Raw genomic sequence first — 11,540 nt, forward strand, 5'->3', positions numbered from 1 at the left:
TTGAAGCCGAATTTCTTCATGAAAATTTTAAAGTTTTTTGAAGCCGAATTTCTTCATGAAAATTTAAAACATTTTTGAAGCCCAAATACTTCATGACAATTTTCAACCTTTTTGAAGCTGAATTTCTTCATGAATATTTTCAATTGACCCACCCCCCCTCGCGAAAAAGTTGAAAAAAGACGAAACACCCCCCCTTATGAAAAAGTTGAAAAAAGACGAAACACCCCCCCTTGCGAAAACTTCTTTGAAGCCGAATTTCTTCATGAAAATTTTCAACTTTTTTGAAGCCCAAATACTTCATGAAAATTTTCAACTTTTTTGAAGCCGAATTTCTTCATGAATACTTTCAATTGACCCACCCCCCTCACGAAAAAGTTGAAAAAAGACGAAACACCCCCCCTTACGAAAAAGTTGAAAAAAGACGAAACACCCCCCCCTTGCGAAAACTTTTTTGAAGCCGAATTTCTTCATGAAAATTTTCAACTTTTTTGAAGCCCAAATACTTCATGAAAATTTTCAACTTTTTTGAAGCCGAATTTCTTCATGAAAATTTTCAACTTTTTTGAAGCCGAATTTCTTCATGAATATTTTCAACTTTTTTGAAGCCCAAATACTTCATGAAAATTTTCAACTTTTTTGAAGCCGAATTTCTTCATGAAAATTTTAAACTTTTTTGAAGCCGAATTTCTTCATGAATATTTTCAACTTTTTTGAAGCCCAAATACTTCATGAAAATTTTCAACTTTTTTGAAGCCCAAATACTTCATGAAAATTTTCAACTTTTTTGAAGCCCAAATACTTCATGAAAAATTTCAATTGACCAACCCCCCCATATGAAAAAGTTGAAAAAAGAGGAAACACCCCCCCTTACGAAAAAGTTGAAAAAAGACAAAACACCCCCCCTTGCGAAAACTTTTTTGAAGACGAATTTCTTCATTAAAATTTTCAACTTTTTCGAAGCCCAAATACTTCATGAAAATTTTCATCTTTTTTGAAGCCGAATTTCTTCATGAAAATTTTAAACTTTTTTGAAGCCGAATTTCTTCATGAAAATTTAAAACATTTTTGAAGCCCAAATACTTCATGAAAATTTTCAACTTTTTTGAAGCCGAATTTCTTCATGAATATTTTCAATTGACCCACCCCCCCTCACGAAAAAGTTGAAAAAGGACGAAACACCCCCCCTTACGAAAAAGTTGAAAAAAGACGAACCACCCCCCCCTTACGAAAAAGTTGAAAAACGACGAAACACCCCCCCCTCGTGAAAACTTTTTTGAAGCTGAATTTCTTCATGAAAATTTTCAACTTTTTTGAAGCCTGAATACTTCATGAAAATTTTCAACTTTTTTGAAGCCGAATTTCTTCATGAATACTTTCAATTGACCCACCCCCCTCACGAAAAAGTTGAAAAAAGACGAAACTCCCCCCTCTTACGAAAAAGTTGAAAAAAGACGAAACACCCCCCCCTTGCGAAAACTTTTTTGAAGCCGAATTTCTTCATGAAAATTTTCAACTGTTTTGAAGCCGAATTTCTTCATGAATATTTTCAACTTTTTTGAAGCCCAAATACTTCATGAAAATTTTCAACTTTTTTGAAGCCCAAATACTTCATGAAAATTTTCAACTTTTTTGAAGCCGAATTTCTTCATGAAAATTTTAAACTTTTTTGAAGCCGAATTTCTTCATGAAAATTTTAAAGTTTTTTGAAGCCGAATTTCTTCATGAAAATTTAAAACATTTTTGAAGCCCAAATACTTCATGACAATTTTCAACCTTTTTGAAGCCGAATTTCTTCATGAATATTTTCAATTGACCCACCCCCCCTCACGAAAAAGTTGAAAAAAGACGAAACACCCCCCCCTTACGAAAAAGTTGAAAAAAGACGAAACACCCCCCCTTGCGAAAACTTTTTTGAAGCCGAATTTCTTCATGAAAATTTTCAACTTTTTTGAAGCCCAAATACTTCATGAAAACGTTCAACTTTTTTGAAGCCGAATTTCTTCATGAAAATTTTCAACTTTTTTGAAGCCCAAATACTTCATGAAAATTTTCAACTTTTTTGAAGCCCAAATACTTCATGAAAAATTTCAATTGACCAACCCCCCCATATGAAAAAGTTGAAAAAAGAGGAAACACCCCCCCTTACGAAAAAGTTGAAAAAAGACGAAACACCCCCCCTTGCGAAAACTTTTTTGAAGCCGAATTTCTTTTTGAAAATTTTCAACTTTTTTGAAGCCCAAATACTTCATGAAAATTTTCATCTTTTTTGAAGCCGAATTTCTTCATGAAAATTTTAAACTTTTTTGAAGCCGAATTTCTTCATGAAAATTTAAAACATTTTTGAAGCCCAAATACTTCATGAAAATTTTCAACTTTTTTGAAGCCGAATTTCTTCATGAATATTTTCAATTGACCCACCCCCCCTCACGAAAAAGTTGAAAAAAGACGAAACACCCCCCCTTACGAAAAAGTTGAAAAAAGACGAAACACCCCCCCCTTACGAAAAACTTGAAAAAAGACGAAACACCCCCCCCTCGCGAAAACTTTTTTGAAGCCGAATTTCTTCATGAAAATTTTCAACTTTTTTGAAGCCTGAATACTTCATGAAAATTTTCAACATTTTTGAAGCCGAATTTCTTCATGAATACTTTCAATTGACCCAGCCCCCTCACGAAAAAGTTGAAAAAAGACGAAACTCCCCCCTCTTACGAAAAAGTTGAAAAAAGACGAAACACCCCCCCCTTACGAAAAAGTTGAAAAAAGACGAAACACCCCCCCCTTGCGAAAACTTTTTTGAAGCCGAATTTCTTCATGAAAATTTTCAACTGTTTTGAAGCCGAATTTCTTCATGAATATTTTCAACTTTTTTGAAGCCCAAATACTTCATGAAAATTTTCAACTTTTTTGAAGCCCAAATACTTCATGAAAATTTTCAACTTTTTTGAAGTCGAATTTCTTCATGAAAATTTTAAAGTTTTTTGAAGCCGAATTTCTTCATGAAAATTTTAAAGTTTTTTGAAGCCGAATTTCTTCATGAAAATTTAAAACATTTTTGAAGCCCAAATACTTCATGACAATTTTCAACCTTTTTGAAGCCGAATTTCTTCATGAATATTTTCAATTGACCCACCCCCCCTCACGAAAAAGTTGAAAAAAGACGAAACACCCCCCCCTTATGAAAAAGTTGAAAAAAGACGAAACACCCCCCCTTGCGAAAACTTTTTTGAAGCCGAATTTCTTCATGAAAATTTTCAACTTTTTTGAAGCCCAAATACTTCATGAAAATTTACAACTTTTTTGAAGCCGAATTTCTTCATGAATACTTTCAATTGACCCACCCCCCTCACGAAAAAGTTGAAAAAAGACGAAACACCCCCCCTTACGAAAAAGTTGAAAAAAGACGAAACACCCCCCCTTGCGAAAACTTTTTTGAAGCCGAATTTCTTCATGAAAATTTTCAACTTTTTTGAAGCCCAAATACTTCATGAAAATTTTCAACTTTTTTGAAGCCGAATTTCTTCATGAAAATTTTAAACTTTTTTGAAGCCGAATTTCTTCATGAAAATTTAAAACATTTTTGAAGCCCAAATACTTCATGAAAATTTTCAACCTTTTTGAAGCCGAATTTCTTCATGAAATTTTTAAACTTTTTTGAAGCCCAAATACTTCATGAAAAATTTCAACTTTTTTGAAGCCGTATTTCTCCATGAATATTTTCAATTGACCCACCCCCCCTCACGAAAAAGTTGAAAAAAGACGAAACACCCCCATCTTACGAAAAAGTTGAAAAAAGACGAAACACCCCCCCCCTTGCGAAAACTTTTTTGAAGCCGAATTTCTTCATGAAAATTTTCAACTTTTTTGAAGCCGAATTTCTTCATGAAAATTTAAAACATTTTTGAAGCCCAAATACTTCATGAAAATTTTCAACTTTTTTGAAGCCGAATTTCTTCATGAATACTTTCAATTGACCCACCCCCCTCACGAAAAAGTTGAAAAAAGACGAAACACCCCCCTCTTACGAAAAAGTTGAAAAAAGACGAAACACCCCCCCCTTACGAAAAAGTTGAAAAAAGACGAAACACCCCCCCCTTACGAAAAACTTGAAAAAAGACGAATTTCTTCATGAAAATTTTCAACTGTTTTGAAGCCGAATTTCTTCATGAATATTTTCAACTTTTTTGAAGCCCAAATACTTCATGAAAATTTTCAACTTTTTTGAAGCCCAAATACTTCATGAAAATTTTCAACTTTTTTGAAGCCGAATTTCTTCATGAAAATTTTAAAGTTTTTTGAAGCCGAATTTCTTCATGAAAATTTTAAAGTTTTTTGAAGCCGAATTTCTTCATGAAAATTTAAAACATTTTTGAAGCCCAAATACTTCATGACAATTTTCAACCTTTTTGAAGCTGAATTTCTTCATGAATATTTTCAATTGACCCACCCCCCCTCGCGAAAAAGTTGAAAAAAGACGAAACACCCCCCCTTATGAAAAAGTTGAAAAAAGACGAAACACCCCCCCTTGCGAAAACTTCTTTGAAGCCGAATTTCTTCATGAAAATTTTCAACTTTTTTGAAGCCCAAATACTTCATGAAAATTTTCAACTTTTTTGAAGCCGAATTTCTTCATGAATACTTTCAATTGACCCACCCCCCTCACGAAAAAGTTGAAAAAAGACGAAACACCCCCCCTTACGAAAAAGTTGAAAAAAGACGAAACACCCCCCCCTTGCGAAAACTTTTTTGAAGCCGAATTTCTTCATGAAAATTTTCAACTTTTTTGAAGCCCAAATACTTCATGAAAATTTTCAACTTTTTTGAAGCCGAATTTCTTCATGAAAATTTTCAACTTTTTTGAAGCCGAATTTCTTCATGAATATTTTCAACTTTTTTGAAGCCCAAATACTTCATGAAAATTTTCAACTTTTTTGAAGCCGAATTTCTTCATGAAAATTTTAAACTTTTTTGAAGCCGAATTTCTTCATGAATATTTTCAACTTTTTTGAAGCCCAAATACTTCATGAAAATTTTCAACTTTTTTGAAGCCCAAATACTTCATGAAAATTTTCAACTTTTTTGAAGCCCAAATACTTCATGAAAAATTTCAATTGACCAACCCCCCCATATGAAAAAGTTGAAAAAAGAGGAAACACCCCCCCTTACGAAAAAGTTGAAAAAAGACAAAACACCCCCCCTTGCGAAAACTTTTTTGAAGACGAATTTCTTCATTAAAATTTTCAACTTTTTCGAAGCCCAAATACTTCATGAAAATTTTCATCTTTTTTGAAGCCGAATTTCTTCATGAAAATTTTAAACTTTTTTGAAGCCGAATTTCTTCATGAAAATTTAAAACATTTTTGAAGCCCAAATACTTCATGAAAATTTTCAACTTTTTTGAAGCCGAATTTCTTCATGAATATTTTCAATTGACCCACCCCCCCTCACGAAAAAGTTGAAAAAGGACGAAACACCCCCCCCTTACGAAAAAGTTGAAAAAAGACGAACCACCCCCCCCTTACGAAAAAGTTGAAAAACGACGAAACACCCCCCCCTCGTGAAAACTTTTTTGAAGCTGAATTTCTTCATGAAAATTTTCAACTTTTTTGAAGCCTGAATACTTCATGAAAATTTTCAACTTTTTTGAAGCCGAATTTCTTCATGAATACTTTCAATTGACCCACCCCCCTCACGAAAAAGTTGAAAAAAGACGAAACTCCCCCCTCTTACGAAAAAGTTGAAAAAAGACGAAACACCCCCCCCTTGCGAAAACTTTTTTGAAGCCGAATTTCTTCATGAAAATTTTCAACTGTTTTGAAGCCGAATTTCTTCATGAATATTTTCAACTTTTTTGAAGCCCAAATACTTCATGAAAATTTTCAACTTTTTTGAAGCCCAAATACTTCATGAAAATTTTCAACTTTTTTGAAGCCGAATTTCTTCATGAAAATTTTAAACTTTTTTGAAGCCGAATTTCTTCATGAAAATTTTAAAGTTTTTTGAAGCCGAATTTCTTCATGAAAATTTAAAACATTTTTGAAGCCCAAATACTTCATGACAATTTTCAACCTTTTTGAAGCCGAATTTCTTCATGAATATTTTCAATTGACCCACCCCCCCTCACGAAAAAGTTGAAAAAAGACGAAACACCCCCCCCTTACGAAAAAGTTGAAAAAAGACGAAACACCCCCCCTTGCGAAAACTTTTTTGAAGCCGAATTTCTTCATGAAAATTTTCAACTTTTTTGAAGCCCAAATACTTCATGAAAATTTTCAACTTTTTTGAAGCCGAATTTCTTCATGAATACTTTCAATTGACCCACCCCCCTCACGAAAAAGTTGAAAAAAGACGAAACACCCCCCCTTACGAAAAAGTTGAAAAAAGACGAAACACCCCCCCTTGCGAAAACTTTTTTGAAGCCGAATTTCTTCATGAAAATTTTCAACTTTTTTGAAGCCCAAATACTTCATGAAAATTTTCAACTTTTTTGAAGCCGAATTTCTTCATGAATACTTTCAATTGACCCACCCCCTCACGAAAAAGTTGAAAAAAGACGAAACACCCCCCCTTACGAAAAAGTTGAAAAAAGACGAAACACCCCCCCCCTTGCGAAAACTTTTTTGAAGCCGAATTTCTTCATGAAAATTTTAAACTTTTTTGAAGCCGAATTTCTTCATGAAAATTTAAAACATTTTTGAAGCCCAAATACTTCATGAAAATTTTCAACCTTTTTGAAGCCGAATTTCTTCATGAAATTTTTAAACTTTTTTGAAGCCCAAATACTTCATGAAAATTTTCAACTTTTTTGAAGCCGAATTTCTCCATGAATATTTTCAATTGACCCACCCCCCCTCACGAAAAAGTTGAAAAAAGACGAAACACCCCCATCTTACGAAAAAGTTGAAAAAAGACGAAACACCCCCCCCCTTGCGAAAACTTTTTTGAAGCCGAATTTCTTCATGAATATTTTCAACTTTTTTGAAGCCCAAATACTTCATGAAAATTTTCAACTTTTTTGAAGCCGAATTTCTTCATGAAAATTTTCAACTTTTTTGAAGCCGAATTTCTTCATGAATATTTTCAACTTTTTTGAAGCCCAAATACTTCATGAAAATTTTAAACTTTTTTGAAGCCCAAATACTTCATGAAAATTTTCAACTTTTTTGAAGCCCAAATACTTCATGAAAAATTTCAATTGACCAACCCCCCCATATGAAAAAGTTGAAAAAAGAGGAAACACCCCCCCTTACGAAAAAGTTGAAAAAAGACAAAACACCCCCCCTTGCGAAAACTTTTTTGAAGACGAATTTCTTCATTAAAATTTTCAACTTTTTCGAAGCCCAAATACTTCATGAAAATTTTCATCTTTTTTGAAGCCGAATTTCTTCATGAAAATTTTAAACTTTTTTGAAGCCGAATTTCTTCATGAAAATTTAAAACATTTTTGAAGCCCAAATACTTCATGAAAATTTTCAACTTTTTTGAAGCCGAATTTCTTCATGAATACTTTCAATTGACCCACCCCCCTCACGAAAAAGTTGAAAAAAGACGAAACACCCCCCCTTACGAAAAAGTTGAAAAAAGACGAAACACCCCCCCTTGCGAAAACTTTTTTGAAGCCGAATTTCTTCATGAAAATTTTCAACTTTTTTGAAGCCCAAATACTTCATGAAAATTTTCAACTTTTTTGAAGCCGAATTTCTTCATGAATACTTTCAATTGACCCACCCCCTCACGAAAAAGTTGAAAAAAGACGAAACACCCCCCCTTACGAAAAAGTTGAAAAAAGACGAAACACCCCCCCCCTTGCGAAAACTTTTTTGAAGCCGAATTTCTTCATGAAAATTTTAAACTTTTTTGAAGCCGAATTTCTTCATGAAAATTTAAAACATTTTTGAAGCCCAAATACTTCATGAAAATTTTCAACCTTTTTGAAGCCGAATTTCTTCATGAAATTTTTAAACTTTTTTGAAGCCCAAATACTTCATGAAAATTTTCAACTTTTTTGAAGCCGAATTTCTCCATGAATATTTTCAATTGACCCACCCCCCCTCACGAAAAAGTTGAAAAAAGACGAAACACCCCCATCTTACGAAAAAGTTGAAAAAAGACGAAACACCCCCCCCCTTGCGAAAACTTTTTTGAAGCCGAATTTCTTCATGAATATTTTCAACTTTTTTGAAGCCCAAATACTTCATGAAAATTTTCAACTTTTTTGAAGCCGAATTTCTTCATGAAAATTTTCAACTTTTTTGAAGCCGAATTTCTTCATGAATATTTTCAACTTTTTTGAAGCCCAAATACTTCATGAAAATTTTAAACTTTTTTGAAGCCCAAATACTTCATGAAAATTTTCAACTTTTTTGAAGCCCAAATACTTCATGAAAAATTTCAATTGACCAACCCCCCCATATGAAAAAGTTGAAAAAAGAGGAAACACCCCCCCTTACGAAAAAGTTGAAAAAAGACAAAACACCCCCCCTTGCGAAAACTTTTTTGAAGACGAATTTCTTCATTAAAATTTTCAACTTTTTCGAAGCCCAAATACTTCATGAAAATTTTCATCTTTTTTGAAGCCGAATTTCTTCATGAAAATTTTAAACTTTTTTGAAGCCGAATTTCTTCATGAAAATTTAAAACATTTTTGAAGCCCAAATACTTCATGAAAATTTTCAACTTTTTTGAAGCCGAATTTCTTCATGAATATTTTCAATTGACCCACCCACCCTCACGAAAAAGTTGAAAAAGGACGAAACACCCCCCTCTTACGAAAAAGTTGAAAAAAGACGAAACACCCCCCCCTTACGAAAAAGTTGAAAAAAGACGAAACACCCCCCCCTTACGAAAAAGTTGAAAAACGACGAAACACCCCCCCCTCGTGAAAACTTTTTTGAAGCCGAATTTCTTCATGAAAATTTTCAACTTTTTTGAAGCCCAAATACTTCATGAAAATTTTCAACTTTTTTGAAGCCCAAATACTTCATGAAAACGTTCAACTTTTTTGAAGCCGAATTTCTTCATGAAAATTTTCAACTTTTTTGAAGCCCAAATACTTCATGAAAATTTTCAACTTTTTTGAAGCCCAAATACTTCATGAAAAATTTCAATTGACCAACCCCCCCATATGAAAAAGTTGAAAAAAGAGGAAACACCCCCCCCTTACGAAAAAGTTGAAAAAAGACGAAACACCCCCCCTTGCGAAAACTTTTTTGAAGCCGAATTTCTTCATGAAATTTTTCAACTTTTTTGAAGCCCAAATACTTCATGAAAATTTTCATCTTTTTTGAAGCCGAATTTCTTCATGAAAATTTTAAACTTTTTTGAAGCCGAATTTCTTCATGAAAATTTAAAACATTTTTGTAGCCCAAATACTTCATGAAAATTTAAAACATTTTTGAAGCCCAAATACTTCATGAAAATTTTCAACCTTTTTGAAGCCGAATTTCTTCATGAAATTTTTAAACTTTTTTGAAGCCCAAATACTTCATGAAAATTTTCAACTTTTTTGAAGCCGAATTTCTTCATGAATACTTTCAATTGACCCACCCCCCTCACGAAAAAGTTGAAAAAAGACGAAACTCCCCCCTCTTACGAAAAAGTTGAAAAAAGACGAAACACCCCCCCTTACGAAAAAGTTGAAAAAAGACGAAACACCCCCCCCTTGCGAAAACTTTTTTGAAGCCGAATTTCTTCATGAAAATTTTCAACTGTTTTGAAGCAGAATTTCTTAATGAATATTTTCAACTTTTTTGAAGCCCAAATACTTCATGAAAATTTTCAACTTTTTTGAAGCCCAAATACTTCATGAAAATTTTCAACTTTTTTGAAGCCCAAATACTTCATGAAAACGTTCATCTTTATTGAAGCCGAATTTCTTCATGAAAATTTTAAAGTTTTTTGAAGCCGAATTTCTTCATGAAAATTTAAAACATTTTTGAAGCCCAAATACTTCATGACAATTTTCAACCTTTTTGAAGCCGAATTTCTTCATGAATATTTTCAATTGACCCACCCCCCCTCACGAAAAAGTTGAAAAAAGACGAAACACCCCCCCCTTACGAAAAAGTTGAAAAAAGACGAAACACCCCCCCTTGCAAAAACTTTTTTGAAGCCGAATTTCTTCATGAAAATTTTCAACTTTTTTGAAGCCCAAATACTTCATGAAAATTTTCAACTTTTTTGATGCCGAATTTCTTCATGAATACTTTCAATTGACCCACCCCCCTCACGAAAAAGTTGAAAAAAGAAGAAACACCCCCCCTTACGAAAAAGTTGAAAAAAGACGAAACACCCCCCCTTGCGAAAACTTTTTTGAAGCCGAATTTCTTCATGAAAATTTTCAACTTTTTTGAAGCCCAAATACTTCATGAAAATTTTCATCTTTTTTGAAGCCGAATTTCTTCATGAAAATTTTAAACATTTTTGAAGCCCAAATACTTCATGAAAATTTTCAACTTTTTTGAAGCCGAATATCTTCATGAATATTTTCAATTGACCCACCCCCCCTCACGAAAAAGTTGAAAAAAGACGAAACACCCCCCTCTTACGAAAAAGTTGAAAAAAGACGAAACACCCCCCCTTACGAAAAAGTTGAAAAAAGACGAAAAACCCCCCCTCGCGAAAACTTTTTTGAAGCCGAATTTCTTCATGAAAATTTTCAACTTTTTTGAAGCCCAAATACTTCATGAAAATTTTCAACTTTTTTGAAGCCCAAATACTTCATGAAAACGTTCATCTTTTTTGAAGCTGAATTTCTTCATGAAAATTTTCAACTTTTTTGAAGCCCAAATACTTCATGAAAATTTTCATCTTTTTTGAAGCCGAATTTCTTCATGAAAATTTTCAACTTTTTTGAAGCCCAAATACTTCATGAAAACGTTCATCTTTTTTGAAGCTGAATTTCTTCATGAAAATTTTCAACTTTTTTGAATCCGAATTTCTTCATGAAAATTTAAAACATTTTTGAAGCCCAAATACTTCATGAAAATTTTCAACCTTTTTGAAGCCGAATTTCTTCATGAAATTTTTAAACTTTTTTGAAGCCCAAATACTTCATGAAAATTTTCAACTTTTTTGAAGCCGAATTTCTTCATGAATACTTTCAATTGACCCACCCCCCTCACGAAAAAGTTGAAAAAAGACGAAACACCCCCCCTTACGAAAAAGTTGAAAAAAGACGAAACACCCCCAACTTACGAAAAAGTTGAAAAAAGACGAAACACCCCCCCTTACGAAAAAGTTGAAAAAAGACGAAAAACCCCCCATTGCGAAAACTTTTTTGAAGCCGAATTTCTTCATGAAAATTTTCAACTTTTTTGAAGCCCAAATACTTCATGAAAATATTCAACTTTTTTGAAGCCGAATTTCTTCATGAATACTTTCAATTGACCCACCCCCTCACGAAAAAGTTGAAAAAAGACGAAACACCCCCCTCTTACGAAAAAGTTGAAAAAAGACGAAACACCCCCCCTTACGAAAAAGTTGAAAAAAGACGAAACACCCCCCCCTTGCGAAAACTTTTTTGAAGTCGAATTTCTTCATGA

Source organism: Labrus mixtus, chromosome 12, assembly GCF_963584025.1.
Source record: "Labrus mixtus chromosome 12, fLabMix1.1, whole genome shotgun sequence".
NCBI lineage: Eukaryota > Metazoa > Chordata > Actinopteri > Labriformes > Labridae > Labrus > Labrus mixtus.